The 18,601-nt window shown below is 43.6% G+C and overlaps 1 protein-coding gene across 1 annotated transcript in view; it reads left to right on the top strand.

Annotated features, from left to right (window-relative positions):
- LOC126353920 (GTP-binding protein Di-Ras1) overlaps positions 1-18,601 on the top strand; it is a 1,474,116-nt gene that overhangs the window by 265,485 nt on the left and 1,190,030 nt on the right. The gene's annotated exons all lie outside the window — the stretch shown is intronic.

The following is an 18,601-nucleotide window of genomic DNA, read 5'->3' as shown; positions in this document are numbered from 1 at the left end:
TCGCGCCACTGTCACATCCGAATGCCCCACTAATCAGGATATTGCACCATTCGACGTTCCAGCCAAATGGAGAATCACAAAGGTGCCTCTTTAGAACCTTGTCAGGTGCTGATAACGCGGTCTCAGACGAATACGTGGTACTTCCGTGTCCTTCTCCGTGATCACTCAACATCCGATGAATTTCACTCCCGTTACATTCCCTACAAGGCCTGGTAACCAGAGCTCCGCGAGATAGCCCCGCGGTCTTGGGCGTTCTGTCACGGTTCGCGCACCTCCCCCTGTCCGATGTTCGTATCCTCCCTCGGACATGGGTGTGCGTGTAGTCCTTAGCGTAATTTAGTTTAAGTTAAATTAAATAGTGTGTAAGCTTAGGGACCGATGACCTCAGCTGTTTGGTCCCATAAGATCTTAACACAAATTTTCAAAAACAGCACTAAACACGAACAACACTGATGTACTCTGGCAGCCATGCTACCAGAGAATGAAAGCTCTAATTATTTATATACCCACCGATGGCGTGTATGTGTACGAACTTACATTCGCATCCAAACGCCTTCCGGGAGATTCACTTTTTTTGTCGATAGTGTAGTACTTCCTTTCTTTATTGTCTATTAGTGCTCTCTATTATGATAGTTGTACAGGATAATACTCGCTTGCCTTTTGCATCTGACACAGTTACTCTCGCCCAAAGTAGGGCTTAAGTGTTACGAGATTACTCCGGGATTACGTGCTACCCACTCTGCACGGCTCTTTAGGAAAACGCTGCCCCAGAGTTGCGTGATGCGAGTACACAACTTGGTTAACACGTGCCGCCGTAAGAGCGCGTTTAAAATTAAATCGTTAATGCCATTAGCTCACGTAACCCGCGCACAATCACGCGGCCCATTTAATTAGCCGCCCGGTGCTCGGCTGTGCATTATGGGCCAGGTTATCTTAAGCAGCGGCTCCCATATAGGCTGACCTACGAGATATCTTCTTCGGTTACAGAGTGCCCTAACAAAGCCGCGTCCTAAAAAAATTCTTGCATCCGCCCATGAAACAAAAACGTCTACCGGCAATCATGAGATGTACATGCGTTGTCACGCTGTAACATCGTATCTTCGCCTAGACGGGATTCTCGGTTAATATTACTGATAAACCGATAAGCGGAAAAACATTGACAGCTTACGTTACAAAATTTACTTTTTTCAGACATGGTCTGTTTTGATTATTATCGACACTTTCAAGCGTTGGAAGTGGGCTTCATCAACGACAATAAGTAGTACAGCCCTTATTCTGGCTTCAGGAAAATTCTGGTATGTTTCCTTTGAAATGGCCGGCCGACTTTCTTTCCTAATCCGAGGGGAACGATGACCTCGCTGTTCGGTCCCTCGCCCAGACCAACCAAACCAATCAAATTTTTTGGTAATGTGTATAGGAATGTAAGAGTGTTTATTTCACAGGTACACACTAAGACTGGTCAACCCTTCTGTTGTTTCATTCATCTGTTTCACCTGCCTGACAACTGTATCACCGCTGCTCCGACCCTAGCATGTGGATTAATCTAACCTGTCACACAGATATACTGCTAAGCCAAAACATTATGTCTGCCTTCTAAATAATGCACTACACAAGCTTTGGAACGCAACACAACAGCGATTCGGCCAACCATGGATTCGAGAAATCCTTGGTATAACGAAATTTTGTCTAAACTGAGAATATTTTTGATGTCTTCCCACTTATTGTGAGTCCTCACTTAACTGCTTCGGCTATCCGTGCACAAATCCCCCCCTCACCCCTCTACCGATCTAAACCTTCATATATCACAGTGACTACGTTTCTTAGTGCTCCCACAGATAACGTAATTCTCGCACAGAGAGAGACAATGTTACTGTCGTCATCTGAGTCTACCTCAGCATGAAATTCAAGTTCGCAATTTCTGTATTTTCCAGTGTATCTATGGTACTGTGCAAGGTCCTTCCTTCTAACGTAAGATACAGACACGGTATAAAGATAGTGTATATGCCTCGAACAGCTAAAATGACGACAATGAAGTTTGTCTCTCCCTGTGTGGGAACGACAAAGTGCGAGCATAAGGTATATGAAGAGCTCGACATATGTAAGGTATGATCGGTCTTGAACCAGTACACAGGTAGCCGAAGTGGTTATATGGTGACTGCTGACTGTGAGCGGGGAATCCGGGTTCGAGTACCGATCCGGAACAATTTTGTCGAGTGTCTCCCAAAGGTCTCATTTGCATGCATGTTCGGAGGAACAGGCATTGTAGTAATAAGGATTACAACCTAGTTGGACGAAAAGTGAATGACACTAATGTTGAACACGATTTCCTTATTAATCCTCCTGTGGAGCATAGGTAAGCTGCGAGCGGTGGGAACGTAGATAGTAGGCATCTGGAGGTTTCGATCGGTCCTGAAATCGTTGATGGATAGCAGAGACGGTTAATGCGACCAATCACGATAAGCGGGAAATCTGAGTCAGAGTTCTGGCCCAGCACACATTTTGATGTGTCACCAATAGGTACGATTTCCACGACTAATTCAGCTGATGCCAAAAATATTCACAACTGTGGCAGAATTTCATAATATTACTACGGCAGCAGTTCGTCACCACTGTCTGTTCCTAAAGACACAGATGTCTGAAGGAACAGACACTGTAATATTAAGCTCTTGGTAGCTTATCGGAGTTACATCTATACTCCGATCAATACTTAACGGTGCCACTGTCTGATCGCTACACTAACAGAAGGGTTATTTGTTTGGCTTCTGTTATTAAAAACATTTCATGTAATTTTGGTAGCTCCTCTAACTTGAAACAAGCGTATATTATTACCGTTATTAAGTTACCGCCAAGCTTTTTGACGTCGTATATTGTCACCCACTCATTTCATATTTAATTAATAAGAAGAAAACAGTTGCCATTTTTTACATGGTTGTATCTCATTTTATTATTCTGACAACTTGTAACATAGTTTAGCTACAGAATAGTTTTTATTTATTTAATTGTACGGTTTTTACTTAATGGTACATATATTTATAAATATCAGATGTGTGTACATAAATGACACCTGACCAGTTTACGCCTCAAACATGTATTTTGCGTCGCAATTGCACCACAGTGGAAACACCGTTTTTATGACGATTCACCAGGCACTGTGGTTTGGTTTGCACTATATTCTTGTATCTGTTCGACTCCAAACTAATTTTCTTTACATATTTTGTCGATGACGTTTTGGCTTGATCACGTTACAATAATAAAATGTTTCTTCTGTTTTAATCAGATATGCTTCATCACATTTTCAGATTATGTTTTCGCGGTCTAAGGCGCTGTAGTCTTGACTGTGCGGCTGGTCCCGGCAGAGGTTCGAGTCCTCCCTCGGGCATGGGTGTGTGTGTTTGTCCTTAGGACAATTTAGGTTAAGTAGTGTGTAAGCTTAGGGACTGATGACCTCAGCAGTTAAGTCCTATACGATTTCACACACATTTGATTATGTTTTCGGTACGTATGAAATTAGTACATTTTCATTATTCAGTTATTGTTTACTTGATTTAGATTGTCTAACAGCTGTATTTGATTTCCCTTTTGCTGTCAGATCTGAGGGTTAACATTACAAAACGAAATCTATAGTCCAACGACAATGTGTTTACGATCATTGACTGGAATTAAATCAAGTAATTCTGTAGCTCCCGTGTAGCTACTCAGTGGCAGCTTCTATACCTTCGGTATTGAAAAAAATAAATAAAAAAGAGCTGTCAAAATATGATGTATTCTTCTTGGGTTATCAGCCGAGTGGGGGTGTCGTCTAGTCGCTACGGCGAAGATGATGGGTACGAAGCTCATCGAAACGTTGCGACAAGACGACGCCACCACTCGGCTGATAACCCGAGAAGAATTCATCACTGGGATACGCCGAAAAAGACCGCAATCGCAGCTATCGAAACACTTTTCGAGTACCTTATCCCATGTGTGCGAATTTATTCTTAGGGACGGGACTTCAGTAACTGAAAGTAAGATACCATAATGTAGGCTTCAAACTAAATTTTACCTAATTTACAGACTGTTTGATAATTATGGGTGCGAACGAAAATAGCGAGTAGAGAGCAATGAAACAAGCATAATTCCGGAAAGCAATAATTTCCTCGGTACCCCAAGGTTACAGTACTTTTACTGTCTAAAGCTATGTTTATGCTGCAGCTTCGTTGATGTCACTTCAATGTCGGTTAGTTGAGTCCGTTACTTTCACTAGCGTGAAGTGAAGGGATACCTGAAACCAACCAAAAACAGCTCAAGCTTCGTGTTGTGCTGCCGATATTCGAGCATCGAGGCTGTAGCATAAACACGGTATTGTATTGCAAGTACCAGTTCCTACAGAGAATAGCAAGCTCATTGTACACTCTAGCATTTGAAAGGATTACCATCACTTTAAACACGTTTTCAAATGAAGTAATGGTTGACATCCACTTCACGTACGGGCGTGCTAAGGGCCACGCACGCGAGGCAGCACGATTCTATCACAAAGAACATCTTGAGAGCAGACAGCCAGACGGCAGAGTGGTCACTAGGTCCCATCAGCACCTGAGTGACACCAGCCCATTTAAATCAGATCTGCAGGTACATCGAGAACAATGTCGTCGCGACGAACGAAGGAGCGTGTATTAGAACTACCGGATGCCATGCCAGACACAGGAACCAGGACTATTGCACCAGAAGCGGTCTGAAGCGCTGCAGTCATGGACTGTGCGGCTGGTCCCGGCGGAGGTTCGAGTCCTCCCTCGGGCATGGGTGTGTGCGTTTGTCCTTAGGATAATTTAGGTTAGGTAGTGTGTAAGCTTAGGGACTGATGACCTTAGCAGTTAAGTCCCATAAGATTTCACACACATTTGAACTTTTTTTTGCGCACCAGAAAGCGGTTCTCCCTCCAGCATATGGAGAATACTACATGAGTGCCAGTTGTACCAATATCATGTACAAAGAGTACAAGACCTGGCCACAACCGACTTTCCTGTTTATGTTGCCTTCTGCCAATGGATCCTTACACAATGTGGAAATGAACCAGTTCTTCGTGTAAGTGTCATATAAAGATTAAATGTGCTTTACCAGGGACAGTATAGTGAACATCCTCAACACCCATGTGTGAGCTAGTGGGAAACCACGGAACCGACACGCCAGCGAAAATTTTCCGTTAGTGTCAGAATATGCGTCGTTGATGATCAATTAATAAGGCCACATTTCCTACCTGCCCGAAATACTGGTCATGTGTGCCTTCGTTCCCTGCAACAAAAGCTAATGTACTATTGGATAATGTTCCTTGAAAGGGTGCGTATATGGCACACGCGTGTTGTTGCATCGGTACGCTTTCATGTTGCTGTTCGTGAATACGCAGCATGAATCTTCAACAGCAAATGTATCGGTCGCGGTTCACCAATGCCGTTGCCTCTCAGGCCCCCGACTTAAATCTTCTCACATTTTTTTATGTGTGTGAAGATATTTAATAGCTATGATGTGTTCCAGTGCTGCCGAAAGTGCCGATGAACTCTGGGATCTCGTCTATGCGTTTTGAACACGCTTAGGATTTATGAAAGTGTTCGGCCGTCGATGAGAAGACGCGCTGAATCCTCCCTTCACAGGAATGGTGGTCTTGTGGAACACTTGCTGCAAAGCGCTTGTGCTCAGACGCATTTCTGCAGTTTAGATACATGTAAGGTGTTCTTGCACTCCATCTTTAGTCATATATTCGTCTTGAAATGGTAGATTCTTATAAAAACAATTTAAATCTTCAATTTCTTGACAATTAATACATCTTTTTGCCGTGTTATCATACTCAGTTGTTCATCGGATTTCATCGATAATAGTATCTTAGTATATTTGTCACTCAAAGTGGTTCAAATGGCTCTGAGCACTATGGGACTTGACATCTGAGGTCATCAGTCGCCTAGAACTTAGAACTACCTAAACCTAACTAACCTAAGGACATCACAAACATCCATGCCCGAGGCGGGATTCGAACCTGTGACTGTAGCGGTCACGCGGTTCCAGACTGACGTGCCTAGAACCACAAGGCCACTTTGGCTGGCTGTCACTCAAAATTCGTTTTATGTGTTCTTTGAAATATCGTTTAGAAATACATTTTCCACCTACACAGAGAAATCGTTTATTATTATACAATGTTTTGTGGTAGCCATTTATACATTGTTTATAGCAGCGCGGGATAGACGAGTGGTCTGAAGGTGCCTTGCCATGGTTTGCGTGGCTCCTCACGTCCGAGGTTGAGTCTTTCCATAGGTATGGGTGAGTGTGTTGTCCTTAGCGCAAGTTAGTTTATGTTACATTAAGTATTGTGTAAGCCTGGGACCAATGACCTCAGCCATTTGGTACCATAGGAACTAACCACCGCCATTGTCTACACATTGTCCTGTAACCATCTTTTGTCAATTTCTTTATTGGGGAAGTTATTGTGTAAGATGGCAAGAACTATGCTCTTTACATGAAGTCATTGAAGATCACCTAACTCACGTTGAGAGAACTGTGGGGCTGAACAAAAACGACTGACAAGGCACAATGAATCTTGTAGAGGGTATAGTAAGGACGTATTGAAATAATTAATGTCAGGTGATGGTTTTAAAGTTATTCACATGACATGAAAACTTTGTGGAAATGCGTCGAGATACTGGAGGCTAGTTTATCCCAGGGAAATATTCGAGTTGACTTTGGCCAGCTGGGGGGTGGCGAAGGGAAGCGACAATAGGCAGCTTAGGGCAGCTCAAGCTCTGAGAAAGCGGTAACAGGGCGCGGCCTCCAGCTGCCTTAAGATGAGTGACTGGTGAGTGGGTGGTTGACCCCATACTAGTGTAGTGGGAAGCAGACGGAGAAATTGTACGCCTGTTGATAAATGTCCGTCGTCCCATTTTCAGTGAAACATGCGAGTAAGCTGCGCAAAGCTGGGGTGGAGCAGTCAACAGAGGCCAAAATATGCGTGTTCGTGACTATAGCAACTTTACACTGAATTCACGGTCCCCAGAGTCTGAAGTAAATCAGGTGAAGAGCGACAGAATGAAATACGCCGGCCTCCAATGGGAACATAGGACCAAGGAATCTGAAGTACTCTCCTGGGAGTCAGAATTCCAGAAAAATTGGTGTTTTGTGCAGACGCTAACCTTGATGGGTGGCGTGGGAGGAGCTAAATAGAAGTTGAGAGGAAGGGAAATTTTGTGGGAATTTGTTCCCTTCCCAAAGCAGGCATTGGTCGGAGCTGGGAAGCGACGCATAATTAACGCGACTTGCGCTGCAATTGGCGTAAGTGATTTTGCTGGAGGGGAAACTGAGGCGAAGAGCAGACTGGGAGAAGTCTCCTTAGTGGTCTTCTGTTTCCAGCTTGCCTAGAGTGCGGACATCGCGTTCTTTACTCAGCTTGCCTGAGAGAGAGTGAGCATCTCTGCAGTTTAGGACTTAGCAAACGGAAAGATTGAGCTTGGAGATAGAAAGTTTTCGTTCAGCTATGTACTGAGCAAGATAGCTAGAAGTGAATAGATGAGCGCACCCTTGCAGCACGAGGTCGCCCGACGTCCGCGTAATGATGTCGTCTCGACACGCTGGATTTGGTGATATTGCGCCCGCTCCGGCCACTGATTAATTTGTTAGATCACGTTGGCAAAGTTTCCACGAGGGTTTCATGGGCCATGTATTGTAGAATTCTTTTCGCACTTCGCATTACGCCTGGGTCAGTCGATAGGAATTACTTTTGATTTATCACGTTTTACTCCACGCAAACGCAATTTATTACCACTTATTACTACTTAGTAGAGTCATGTAATGTGATGATTGAAGGTCGTCAGTTAAAATAAATCTGTGCTAATCGACTGCATCTGTTTTCAATCAAGTAATTGAAATCCCAATTCACTTTCTTAATTAATTTTATGTTCAACATTTGCATCTGGTGTTCAATAGCTGAATATAACATCAATGTGCACCCCTTTTTAATTAAAAGGGATCAATTTTGGATCAATTAATGTCAACACTGCCACCGCAGTTCAATCAGGAGTCACGGGGCCTTATTACTTTCTTTGTGTTATCCGACATTGCGGCAGTTTTGCACTCTCTGTTGATCTATTAGTCAATTACCTGGGGTGAACACACACCAAAACCAGATAAGTGACGGGTGGGGTGTTATAATTGGTTGCTGGATCTGTGTTTATTGAGGTTACTTTCTTGTTTCATTATCCTCTGTCCTCCGTTTTCGTTCTTACCAATAATGCACTGTACAGGTTTCCACGATTTTTTTTTCCAGATTGGAGCCAGGTTATTTCAAGTGGTTTAATGGTTCAAATGGCTGTGAGCATTATGGGACTTAAGTTCTGAGGTCATCAGTCCCCTAGAACTTAGAACTGCTTAAACCTAACTAACTTATTGACATCACACACATCCATACCCCAGGAAGCATTCGGTCGGAAGACCGTAGCAGTCGCGCGGCTCCAGACTGTAGCGCCTAGAATCGCTCGGCGACGCCGGCCGGCTATTTCAAGTGGGTGAACAACACAATTGAGACATGTTACTCCAGCTGACGCATATTCCTCATTACTAGGGAAAGATATAGGTGGCGATCAAGAAGTTTCTATTTTAGGGCGTTGCTGCAGCGTACGTGCAACACAGCGCATCTTCAATGCGGGTATATAAGTACTGAAATGTCGGCAACGGATTAGTGTGATATACGTGTTTTTGGGCCCTGCTTGCAGTTAACGTGGCAACGTGAACTGTGGCAACGTTATCATAAAATGCGTCGAAACGGGAAAGACTTGCTGCTATTCTTTTCTTGGCTGCCGAAGCACAAACACAGGTAGACGTCAGTAGGAGAATGAAGAATGGATATGAGTCAGCATCTCTGTCGAAGGCCATCTTTGTGGAATGATGCTGGTTACGATTCGACAAAAGGCGCCGGTCGTTCTTGGATGTCAGCCTCATCCTCATCCATATTGACTGAATTTTCTGATTTTGAGAAGACCGGAAGATCGATCTGCTTTACTTGCTTAACAGTCAAGATCGTCTAAATATATATTTATTTAAAACAACAGGTTTCGACAAACTTTGGGGTCATCTACAGATCTTAAAAACTTTTTTGTTATTAAAAGTGTTCATTTTACGCTGGACCTCACATGAAATATTTTCATGTGGATAAAAATTATTAAATTATAAAAGGTTTGTCATATTTTAATTATGGCAAACTTTTTATAATGTTTAAAAATTTTGTATTATACGTTGGATATTTTTATAATGATCGATTGTAAATTAGGTTTGTTTCTTGGATTGTAATATCTTTGACGGTTCACACTCTGATGCGGTGCCATATGTTCAGTGTGTTTCTACGAGTATCGTTGCTGCTCATCCTCTGTATCTCAGTTGAATGAGTCACAATGTTTCCCTGATAGCTGTTAACTTGTATCATAATAAGATCTGCAGTATGGCCTTTACCTGTAGCATGATATAAGAAATGTAAAAGTCGTTATGGTTTTGGATTTATAACTACTTCTTTTCGAATATCTTTAAGCATGGTATTCAGTACTTACCGACTATGGATTGTGGATATTTTCGACAATAGCATATACTGTTCGTTTGTCTATTTGGATAATGGCTAATAACCGAAACCGGTCGGAATACATGCGTAAAATTCAATACAGCAAAGTTAACATGAATTTTCTAAAATTAGCTCACCACGACGTCCGATCTCAAATGTAACTAACGCTCATGACCGTTGCAGCGTGTGTTGCGATATTTTTTTTTTCTCCTTCAGTGTAATATTCTCGTGGTTCCATTAAGAGAATGCTTGCTGTATAAAGCATGAAAAGACGTCCATGTAAAGCTCTCATAAACTTGAGAGTTTGGTTGGACGCCACAATGCGTCACAATGGTTCACTAGACCTGTTCCGATTGTAGGTGGTCTGCCGTTGTCTGCTTTCGGCCTTGGAGCTGACTTACCCAACCGCTTACTGGTGGCTTACAGTTTAACATCACACCAGCGACGGTGCCTCTCTGCTTTTTTTCACATTAACAAATGTTGTCAGAAGTGATAAGCGACTGATAGAGATAATACGACTAATCGAGGATCGAAACTAAGACTCCGCATTTGTAATCAGGCGCCTTACCAGTCAGCCACTAACAAGCTAAAAATGTTGTTAGAAATCGTCAAGAACATCCTACATAAAACAAATGTCTTGAGTGCTGTAACGTATCGAAGATGAAGCATTTACGACAAAAATTTAACAATTTCAAATCGTTACTCCAAGATGATTATAAAACTAACGAAACTATCAATATTTAGAGAGGCAGCATCTTCGGGTGGTAGCAACATTCGTGAGCTACGTCTGTCTTTCTGTAATCGCAGCTGTAAGCTAGAGTGTTTGCTGTATACACTCCTGGAGATGGAAAAAAGAACACATTGACACCGGTGTGTCAGACCCACCATACTTGCTCCGGAAACTGCGAGAGGGCTGTACAAGCAATGGTCACACGCACGGCACAGCGGACACACCAGGAACCGCGGTGTTGGCCGTAGAATGGCGCTAGCTGCGCAGCATTTGTGCACCGCCGCCGTCAGTGTCAGCCAGTTTGCCGTGGCATACGGAGCTCCATCGCAGTCTTTAACGCTGGTAGCATGCCGCGACAGCGTGGACGTGAACCGTATGTGCAGTTGACGGACTTTCAGCAAAGGCGTATAGTGGGCATGCGGGAGGCCGGGTGGACGTACCGCCGAATTGCTCAACACGTGGGGCGTGAGGTCTCCACAGTACATCGATGTTGTAGCCAGTGGTCGGCGGAAGGTGCACGTGCCCGTCGACCTGGGATCGGACCGCAGCGACGCACAGATGCACGCCAAGACCGTAGGATCCTACGCAGTGCCGTAGGGGACCGCACCGCCACTTCCCAGCAAATTAGGGACACTGTTGCTCCTGGGGTATCGGCGAGGACCATTCGCAACCCGTCTCCATGAAGCTGGGCTACGGTCCCGCACACCGTTAGGCCGTCTTCCGCTCACGCCCCAACATCGTGCAGCCCGCCTCCAGTGTTGTCGCGACAGGCGTGAATGGAGGGACGAATGGAGACGTGTCGTCTTCAGCGATGAGAGTCGCTTCTGCCTTGGTGCCAATGATGGTCGTATGCGTGTTTGGCGCCGTGCAGGTGAGCGCCACAATCAGGACTGCATGCGACCGAGGCACACAGTGCCAACTCCCGGCATCATGGTGTGGGGAGCGATCTCCTACACTGGCCGTACACCTCTGGTGATCGTCGAGGGGACACTGAATAGTGCACGGTACATTCAAACCGTCATCGAACCCATCGTTCTACCATTCCTAGACCGGCAAGGGAACTTGCTGTTCCAACAGGACAATGCACGTCCGCATGTATCCCGTGCCACCCAACGTGCTCTAGAAGGTGTAAGTCAACTACCCTGGCCAGCAAGATCTCCGGATCTGTCCCCCATTGAGCATGTTTGGGACTGGATGAAGCGTCGTCTCACGCGGTCTGCACATCCAGCACGAACGCTGGACACCAACTGAGGCGCCAGGTGGAAATGGCATGGCAAGCCGTTCCACAGGACTACATCCAGCATCTCTACGATCGTCTCCATGGGAGAATAGCAGGCTGCATTGCTGCGAAAGGTGGATATACACTGTACTAGTGCCGACATTGTGCATGCTCTGTTGCCTGTGTCTATGTGCCTGTGGTTCTGACAGTGTGATCATGTGATGTATCTGACCCCAGGAATGTGTCAATAAAGTTTCCCCTTCCTGGGACAATGAATTCACGGTGTTCTTATTTCAATTTCCAGGAGTGTATTTGTTTGTGTCTAGACATGGTTGAGGCCATTCGTCAGTTTGAGGCCTGTATATCTCGAGAATCTGTTCACTCACGGTATTAGTTCATCTGACATGGTAAGGATTGCTAAATTCTGATCAAAACTCCCACTTTACACTTTCATTCCACTACTCTATCTCTCTCCTACTTTCAGAACACTGACCTTTCTCCTATTCAAATGGCTCTGAGCACTATGGGACTTAACTGCTGAGGTCATCAGTCCCCCAGAACTTAGAACTACTTAAATCTAATTAACCTAAGGACATCATACACATCCACGCCCGAGGCAGGATCGGAACCTGCGACCGTAGCAGCCGCGGCGGCTTTGTCCTCATACGCATTGTCACATGTATTTCACATATACATTGTATGTTTAACGTATATTTGTACACATATTTCATCTGTATCTCTGGTGGATATCGCCCTGTAATTTATTTTTCAAGCAGCTCGGCGTCTATGGCGTCTATTAGGGATCTCGGTCTGTATGATGTCATATCTCATAAAACGTGTGTTGTTCAATGATAAAACGTTTGTAGGTAGATGCAGCGACGTATGTGAATACTGTCGGAATGCGTGGCGAATAGAGTTAGTAAAAAAGAAGAGAGAAATTTAAACGTCTTGCAAGGTGCGGTAGTTTTTCACCCATCAGTTTTTCAGTCATCTCAGTGTTCATGATGTCATACCTCCTGAAGTATGTGTCGCGGAATGATATAATTTTGTAGGTACATTCAGCGCGACATGTGGATACCGTAGCAAAATGTGTTTCGATTATAATAAGTAGCAAATAAGTAATGAATTTGAGCGTCATTTACGATGTAGGTGTTCATGACGTCATATCTGCTGAACAGTATGCCATACTACGATAAAATTTTGTATATGCATTCGGTGGCGTATGTGAATACCGTTCGCCAAATGAGTCATGAATACAGTTAGCAGTTAGCAGCAAGGAAGTCAAATAAATTAAAACATCATGTCTGATGTAGTAGTTTCGCTGTAGGAACAACGAAAATGTAGTAAGCGATAAATTTTTTTCTCTTTCACGATTTTGTGTGGGTTGATAGTAAGAAAAAGGTTCGTAAAGGTTTGTAATTACGTGTAGAGATTGTTCCAAGTCACTTCAAATAGTGGATGAATAAACTCTAGATTTTCGAGCGTCACAGGCTATATTTATTATTCACCCTAACTCTTACCCCATCCCTTGGTTCTTACTCCCACAGCAGTTCTTTCCAAGCAGTAAGTGATGTGTGCACCAAGTTTGGTCGAAATCGGGCCAGTGGTTTAGGATAAGACGTGAATATGCTTACATCCATACACACACTCACATATGAGTAAATTTTTGTTATGGGTATGGATACTCAAAATCGTAGCTCCATAAATACGGCGTTTTAGAGGGTCAAATAATAATTTACTATTCGCTGTTTTAGTTGTGGTTGTTTTCCTGTCAGTTTATAGGCTTTCTTTCATTAATTTGCTCGAGGAGTGAATGCAAATACCTCAGTACAAATAAAAGAAAAACTGCTACATTTCGTCTGTTCGATTTGGCTCTTCGCGATAGCCTGTCCTTTGACGATTTTCAGTTGCTGTGCTGCAGCTACTGTGTGGCGCACCGCAGGACGTATCTGTGTACGGTTGCAAAGACGAGAGCAGCCGTGCCTCCAGAAAAAACGCCCTTTGGGAGAAACCCAGCGCCCTGTTATCTCGCACTTTCTCTCTGGAGCTGAGCTGAGCCAACTTTTACACAGACAGACTGGACCTGCCAAGGAAGTTGGGCGCCTGCGAGAGTAATTAACTCTGCTGCTGGAATGATGTCCCGCAGTCCATCTCGCAGAATTTCCTCTCTCGGTTTCTTTTATCCATGTCTTGATTCTCCTTGCACTCATAAACGAACTCCCCTTTGCACAGGACTCAGTGGCCGAGACCGTCGTATCGCCAGCGATGAAGGCTTCCGCTTGCGAGCCTCCGCTTATGTTTTACGAAAGTCTACAAGAGCTTTGCACCCAACTTCATCATTTTGTTACTTCATTCCCTCCTGGTTCCACTTCTCTTCTGACAGGAACTTATAGCACGTTGAGCATTTGATAGGAATAAATAGAATATATTATGGCTTCTATACAGAGATCTGTAAACGGGCAGAATACGGCACTGCTGTCGGCAACGCCTATATAAGACAACAAATGTCTGGATCAGTTGTTAGATCGGTTACTGCTGCTAGAATGTCAGGTTATCAATATTTAAGTGAGTTTGAACGTGGTGCTATAGTCCGCACGCGAGAGATGGGACACAGCATCTCCAAGGTATCGATGAAATGGGGATTTTCCCGTACGACCATTTCACGAGTGTACAGTGAACATCAGGAATACGGTAAAACATAAAATCTCCGAAATTGCCGCGGCTGGAAAAAGATCCTGCAAGAAAGGGACCAACGATGACTGAAGAGAATCGTTCAACGTGACAGGAAGTACAACCCTTCCGCAATTTGCTGCAGACTTCAATGCTGGGCCATCAACTAGTGTCAGCGTGCGAACCATTCTCCGAAACATCATCGATATGGGCTTTCGGAGCCGATGACCCACTCGTGTACGCTTGATGACTGCACGACACAAAGTTTCACGCCTCGCCTTGGCCCGTCAACACCGACATTGGACTGTTGATGATAGTAAACATGTTTGCTGGTCCGACGATTCTTGTTTCAGGTTGTATCGAGCGGATGGGCGTGTGTGGGTATGGAGACAACCTCATGAATCCACGGACCCTGCATGTCAGCAGGGGACTGTTCAGGCTGGTGGAGGCTCTGTTCTGACGTGGGGCGTGTGCAGTTTGAGTGATATGGGAACCCGATACTTCTAGATACGACTCTGATAGGTGGCAGATATGTAAGAATCCTGACTCCATTCATGTTCATTGTGCATTCCAACGGAGTCGGGATATTCCAGCAGGACAATGTGACTAACCACACGTCCAAAATTGCTACAGAGTTGCTCCAGGAGCACTTGACTGAGTTCTTCCACTGCCAGCAAACTTCCCTAGACGCGAACATTATTGAGCATATCTGGGATGCCTTTCAACGTGCTGTTCAGAAGAGATCTCTACCCTGTCATACTTTTACGGATTTATGGACAGCCCCGCAGGATTTATGGTGTCATTTCCCTCCAGCACTACTTGAGACATTAGTCGAGTCCATGCCACGTCGTGTTGTGGCACTTCTGCTTTCTCGCGTGAGCCCTACACGATGTTATCAATTTCTTTGGTTCTTCGGAGTATATAGAAAAAGTCGCACCAATCTGAATATCGCTACTCGCTGCAAGCTCTTTTCAGTATATCAAGTTTATGAATTATTAGCGGAGTACAGGTTTAGCAATGAAAAAGAAGGCTGATGAGTAGGATAGAATGTCGCGCCATGGATGAGCTCGTAACAGGTAATTTATACTCGAGAACTTGGGGGGCACAGGGGCAAGAAATCGAGAGTGACTATTTCAGACGAATCATCTTTTCTTTAAGCTATTCACGGGAAGTACGGAACGCGTAAATCTGTCGAACGCACTCAACATTTTCTCATTCTCCCTTTTGCCACCTACTGTTTTTCTCTAGGACGCTTCTTCCTATTCTTCTTCGGCGTTTCTCCTGGCTACGGTCGCAGGTTCGAATCCTGCCTCGGGCATGGATGTTTGTGATGTCCATAGGTTAGTTAGGTTTAAGTAGTTCTACGTTCTAGGGGACTGATGACCGCCGATGCTGAGTCCCATAGTGCTCAGAGCCATTTGAACCATTTTTTTGTTTCTCCCTGGGAGATAGCCGTTTTCGACCTTCGCAGGTCTATTTCGTTCCAATCATCCCTCTTCCATTGCTTACAGTTTGTATTTTTCCCTTATTTGCTCTGAGCTTTCTTTCCTTCCTCTTCCTGGCGGTTCCCAACGTAATATCTTCTTAGGCCACCTGTCGTTAGGCATTGTCTATACGTTCCTGTGCCAATGAAGCGCTCTATTGTCCAATCTTTTCTTTTCTGTACCAGATTATCACGCCTTTTTCAATTAACTAATTCAAAATCGTATCAAAGTGATAAAATTATGGATGATAGCTTAATATATAATGGGATTTAGAAGTAAATCGTTAGTATTATGTTTGATGTTGTGTTGTCCTTGTCTTCAGTCCTGTGCAAGCCTCTTTCTCTATAATAACTACTGCAAAATACATCCTTCTGAATCTGCTTACTGTATTCACATTTTGGTCTCCATCTTTGTTTTCCCCCACGCCGCCCCCCACCCATACATCAATCCAGAACTAAATTGGTGGTCCCTTAATATCTGAGTGTGTCCTGTCAACGAACCCCTATTCTCAGTCAAGTTGTGCCACAAATTTCTTGTCACCTCAATTTTATTCACTACCTCCTCATCAGTTTTGTGAGCTACCCATTTAATCTTCAGCATTCTTCTGTAACACCTCATTTTAAAAGCGTCTATTCTCTTCTTGTCTGAACTGTTTATTGCGCACGTTTCATCCCCAAGAGATGAAACACTACAGTGTAATACCTTCAGCAAAGACTTCCTAACGCTTCAGTCTATACTCAATGTTAACAAATTACTCTTCTTCAGAAACGCTTTTCTTTCTGTTGCCAGTCTACATTTTATATGCTCTGTTCCTCGGCCAAAATCAGTTATTTTCCTGTGTGGCACATAGTAAGAGCTACATCTTATTGGGCTGAACAATTTGGCCAAGTTTCCCTACAAGTACTATGGCTCCTTCTCCCGATCGGACGCCATGCCGACGTTAGTGGTCCATGGATGAAACAATCAAATCCAAAGAAAGAACAGGGAACTATATTTTACGGCCAAAGACGTTGTTCTAACATTTCTATTGAAAAAACGAATTACTCTACGTTTAACTGAGATAACAAGAACATCAATGAGATCCCTGAAAAACGGAAAAAAAATTTACTGCACAACAGAACGGACTTCCTATATCAAATTCACTGACAACAGTTATGGTGTATATTGGAACTAATTGGACCACTCTTCTTCAGACAGCAGCACTGTTCATAGAAAAATATATGCAATGGTCATTTTTTCGCCCTGGTCACTTCACCCCACCTTCCGCTACTAACAACTTCACGGCTAAAAGGAAATAGTCAGTATATGGTTTTAATGTGTTATTTCACAATTAACTAATTGACTGTGATCCTGTACTTAAACAGCTTTCATCTATATGATAGTGCTGAAAATGAGTTATTTATTATGTGATTATTAGAAACTTGCAGATATTTTTCACTTCACCTCCATACAGATTCCCTTGTGGAAGATGACTGAGTTGATTTTCTAACAACATAGTAAACAATCAAGTTTCCTTCAAATTTCGATGTCCTATTGACCTGTATTGGGATGAACGACCGTGAATGATATAAACACTCTTGCTACGTCAGATTGAAGATCAAGGAAATTGTTTTCCTCTCTGGATCGATACACTATCATTAGTTTGCTTCTAGTGTTATTTCGGTTAATAGCATATTCTAAACTGAAGTGGAGTCTAGTAAGATTCAAAGTTATTAGTTTTTCTGAAGCAATACAGATTGGCATGCTCAAAGTACCTGCACTAATGATTGGATTGATTCAAAACAATTCTTTAAAGTCGGTGAAATTTTCAGAATTTTGGATTTGTATGCAACAGGGTAACAGTAATACTAGGAAAACTTTGGAAATTTGTGATGAGTTCCTATGGGACCAAACTGCTGAGATTACAGCTCCCTAGGCTTACATACTGCTTAATCTAACTTACGCTAAGGAAAACACACACCCACACCCACGCACGAGGGAGGACTCGAACCTGCGACAAACCGTTCAAGGCACCCAAGACCGCGCGGCTATCCAGCGCGGCAAAGAAAGTCGCACGTGTGAGGTTTGAACACGGCTCGTCCTCTTCAGCAGTCTAGCATCGTGACCACTTCACCACGACACCGTGTAATACGTAGGACTGCGTAGAGATGGCATTCAACATGCAGTATTATTTACTATGTGACTGGGGTCATCAGAGTTACTTAGGCTCAATTCATGAAGAGCCGTCAAACGATTTGGAAACGTGAAGACAAATTCCAGTGAATCTCTTCAGTGCTAAACGACGGTGTGTTAAAGGAGACCCGCAGAATAACCAAAATTTGATGCGAAAGAAATGGCAAGAAGGAAAGCGGAGAAGGTGTTAATTCATTCAGTTGCAGAGACGAGAAAAAAAAATAGAATAAAATCACAAACACCTTACCGATCAGAAATTACAATGAATTTTATAGTGTTGGTAAATACATGAGTAGACATATGAAATGAAGTACCAAAATTCAAATTCACTTAAAAGAAATTCGCAGATGCTGTGTGATGCAGTAGTTGTCACTGGTTTATAAATTATTTGCAGCAGGGAACTGGCGCCGTTAACTGAGCACATTTTCCCAAAAACCACGGTGATTTGGAAATCGAAAGGAAGTAAATGCAAAACAAGTTTCAAAATATTATCACTGAGCGATTTCCACCTCCCTGCAACACGATAGTGTTCACCCAATAGTGAATCTTCTTTCATACTCCCTACTAAAACCGTTTATCTTTGTTAGAGTGATTAACGGGCTATAAACGTGTAGAAATAAATCAGCAGTTACTCGCTCTTCTATTTCGTTTATCCTGAGCCACAAAGAGACCTTTAACTCTATGTATATACAAATAAGTAAGAACTGAGAACCGAAACTGAAGTGTGTAGGAATGTGTACCACGTGGCGATCTTCGAAGAACTA

Source organism: Schistocerca gregaria, chromosome 3, assembly GCF_023897955.1.
Source record: "Schistocerca gregaria isolate iqSchGreg1 chromosome 3, iqSchGreg1.2, whole genome shotgun sequence".
Classification (NCBI taxonomy): domain Eukaryota; kingdom Metazoa; phylum Arthropoda; class Insecta; order Orthoptera; family Acrididae; genus Schistocerca; species Schistocerca gregaria.
Note: the sequence above shows the minus strand (reverse complement) of the source record. Positions and strands in the feature narration are given on the sequence as shown.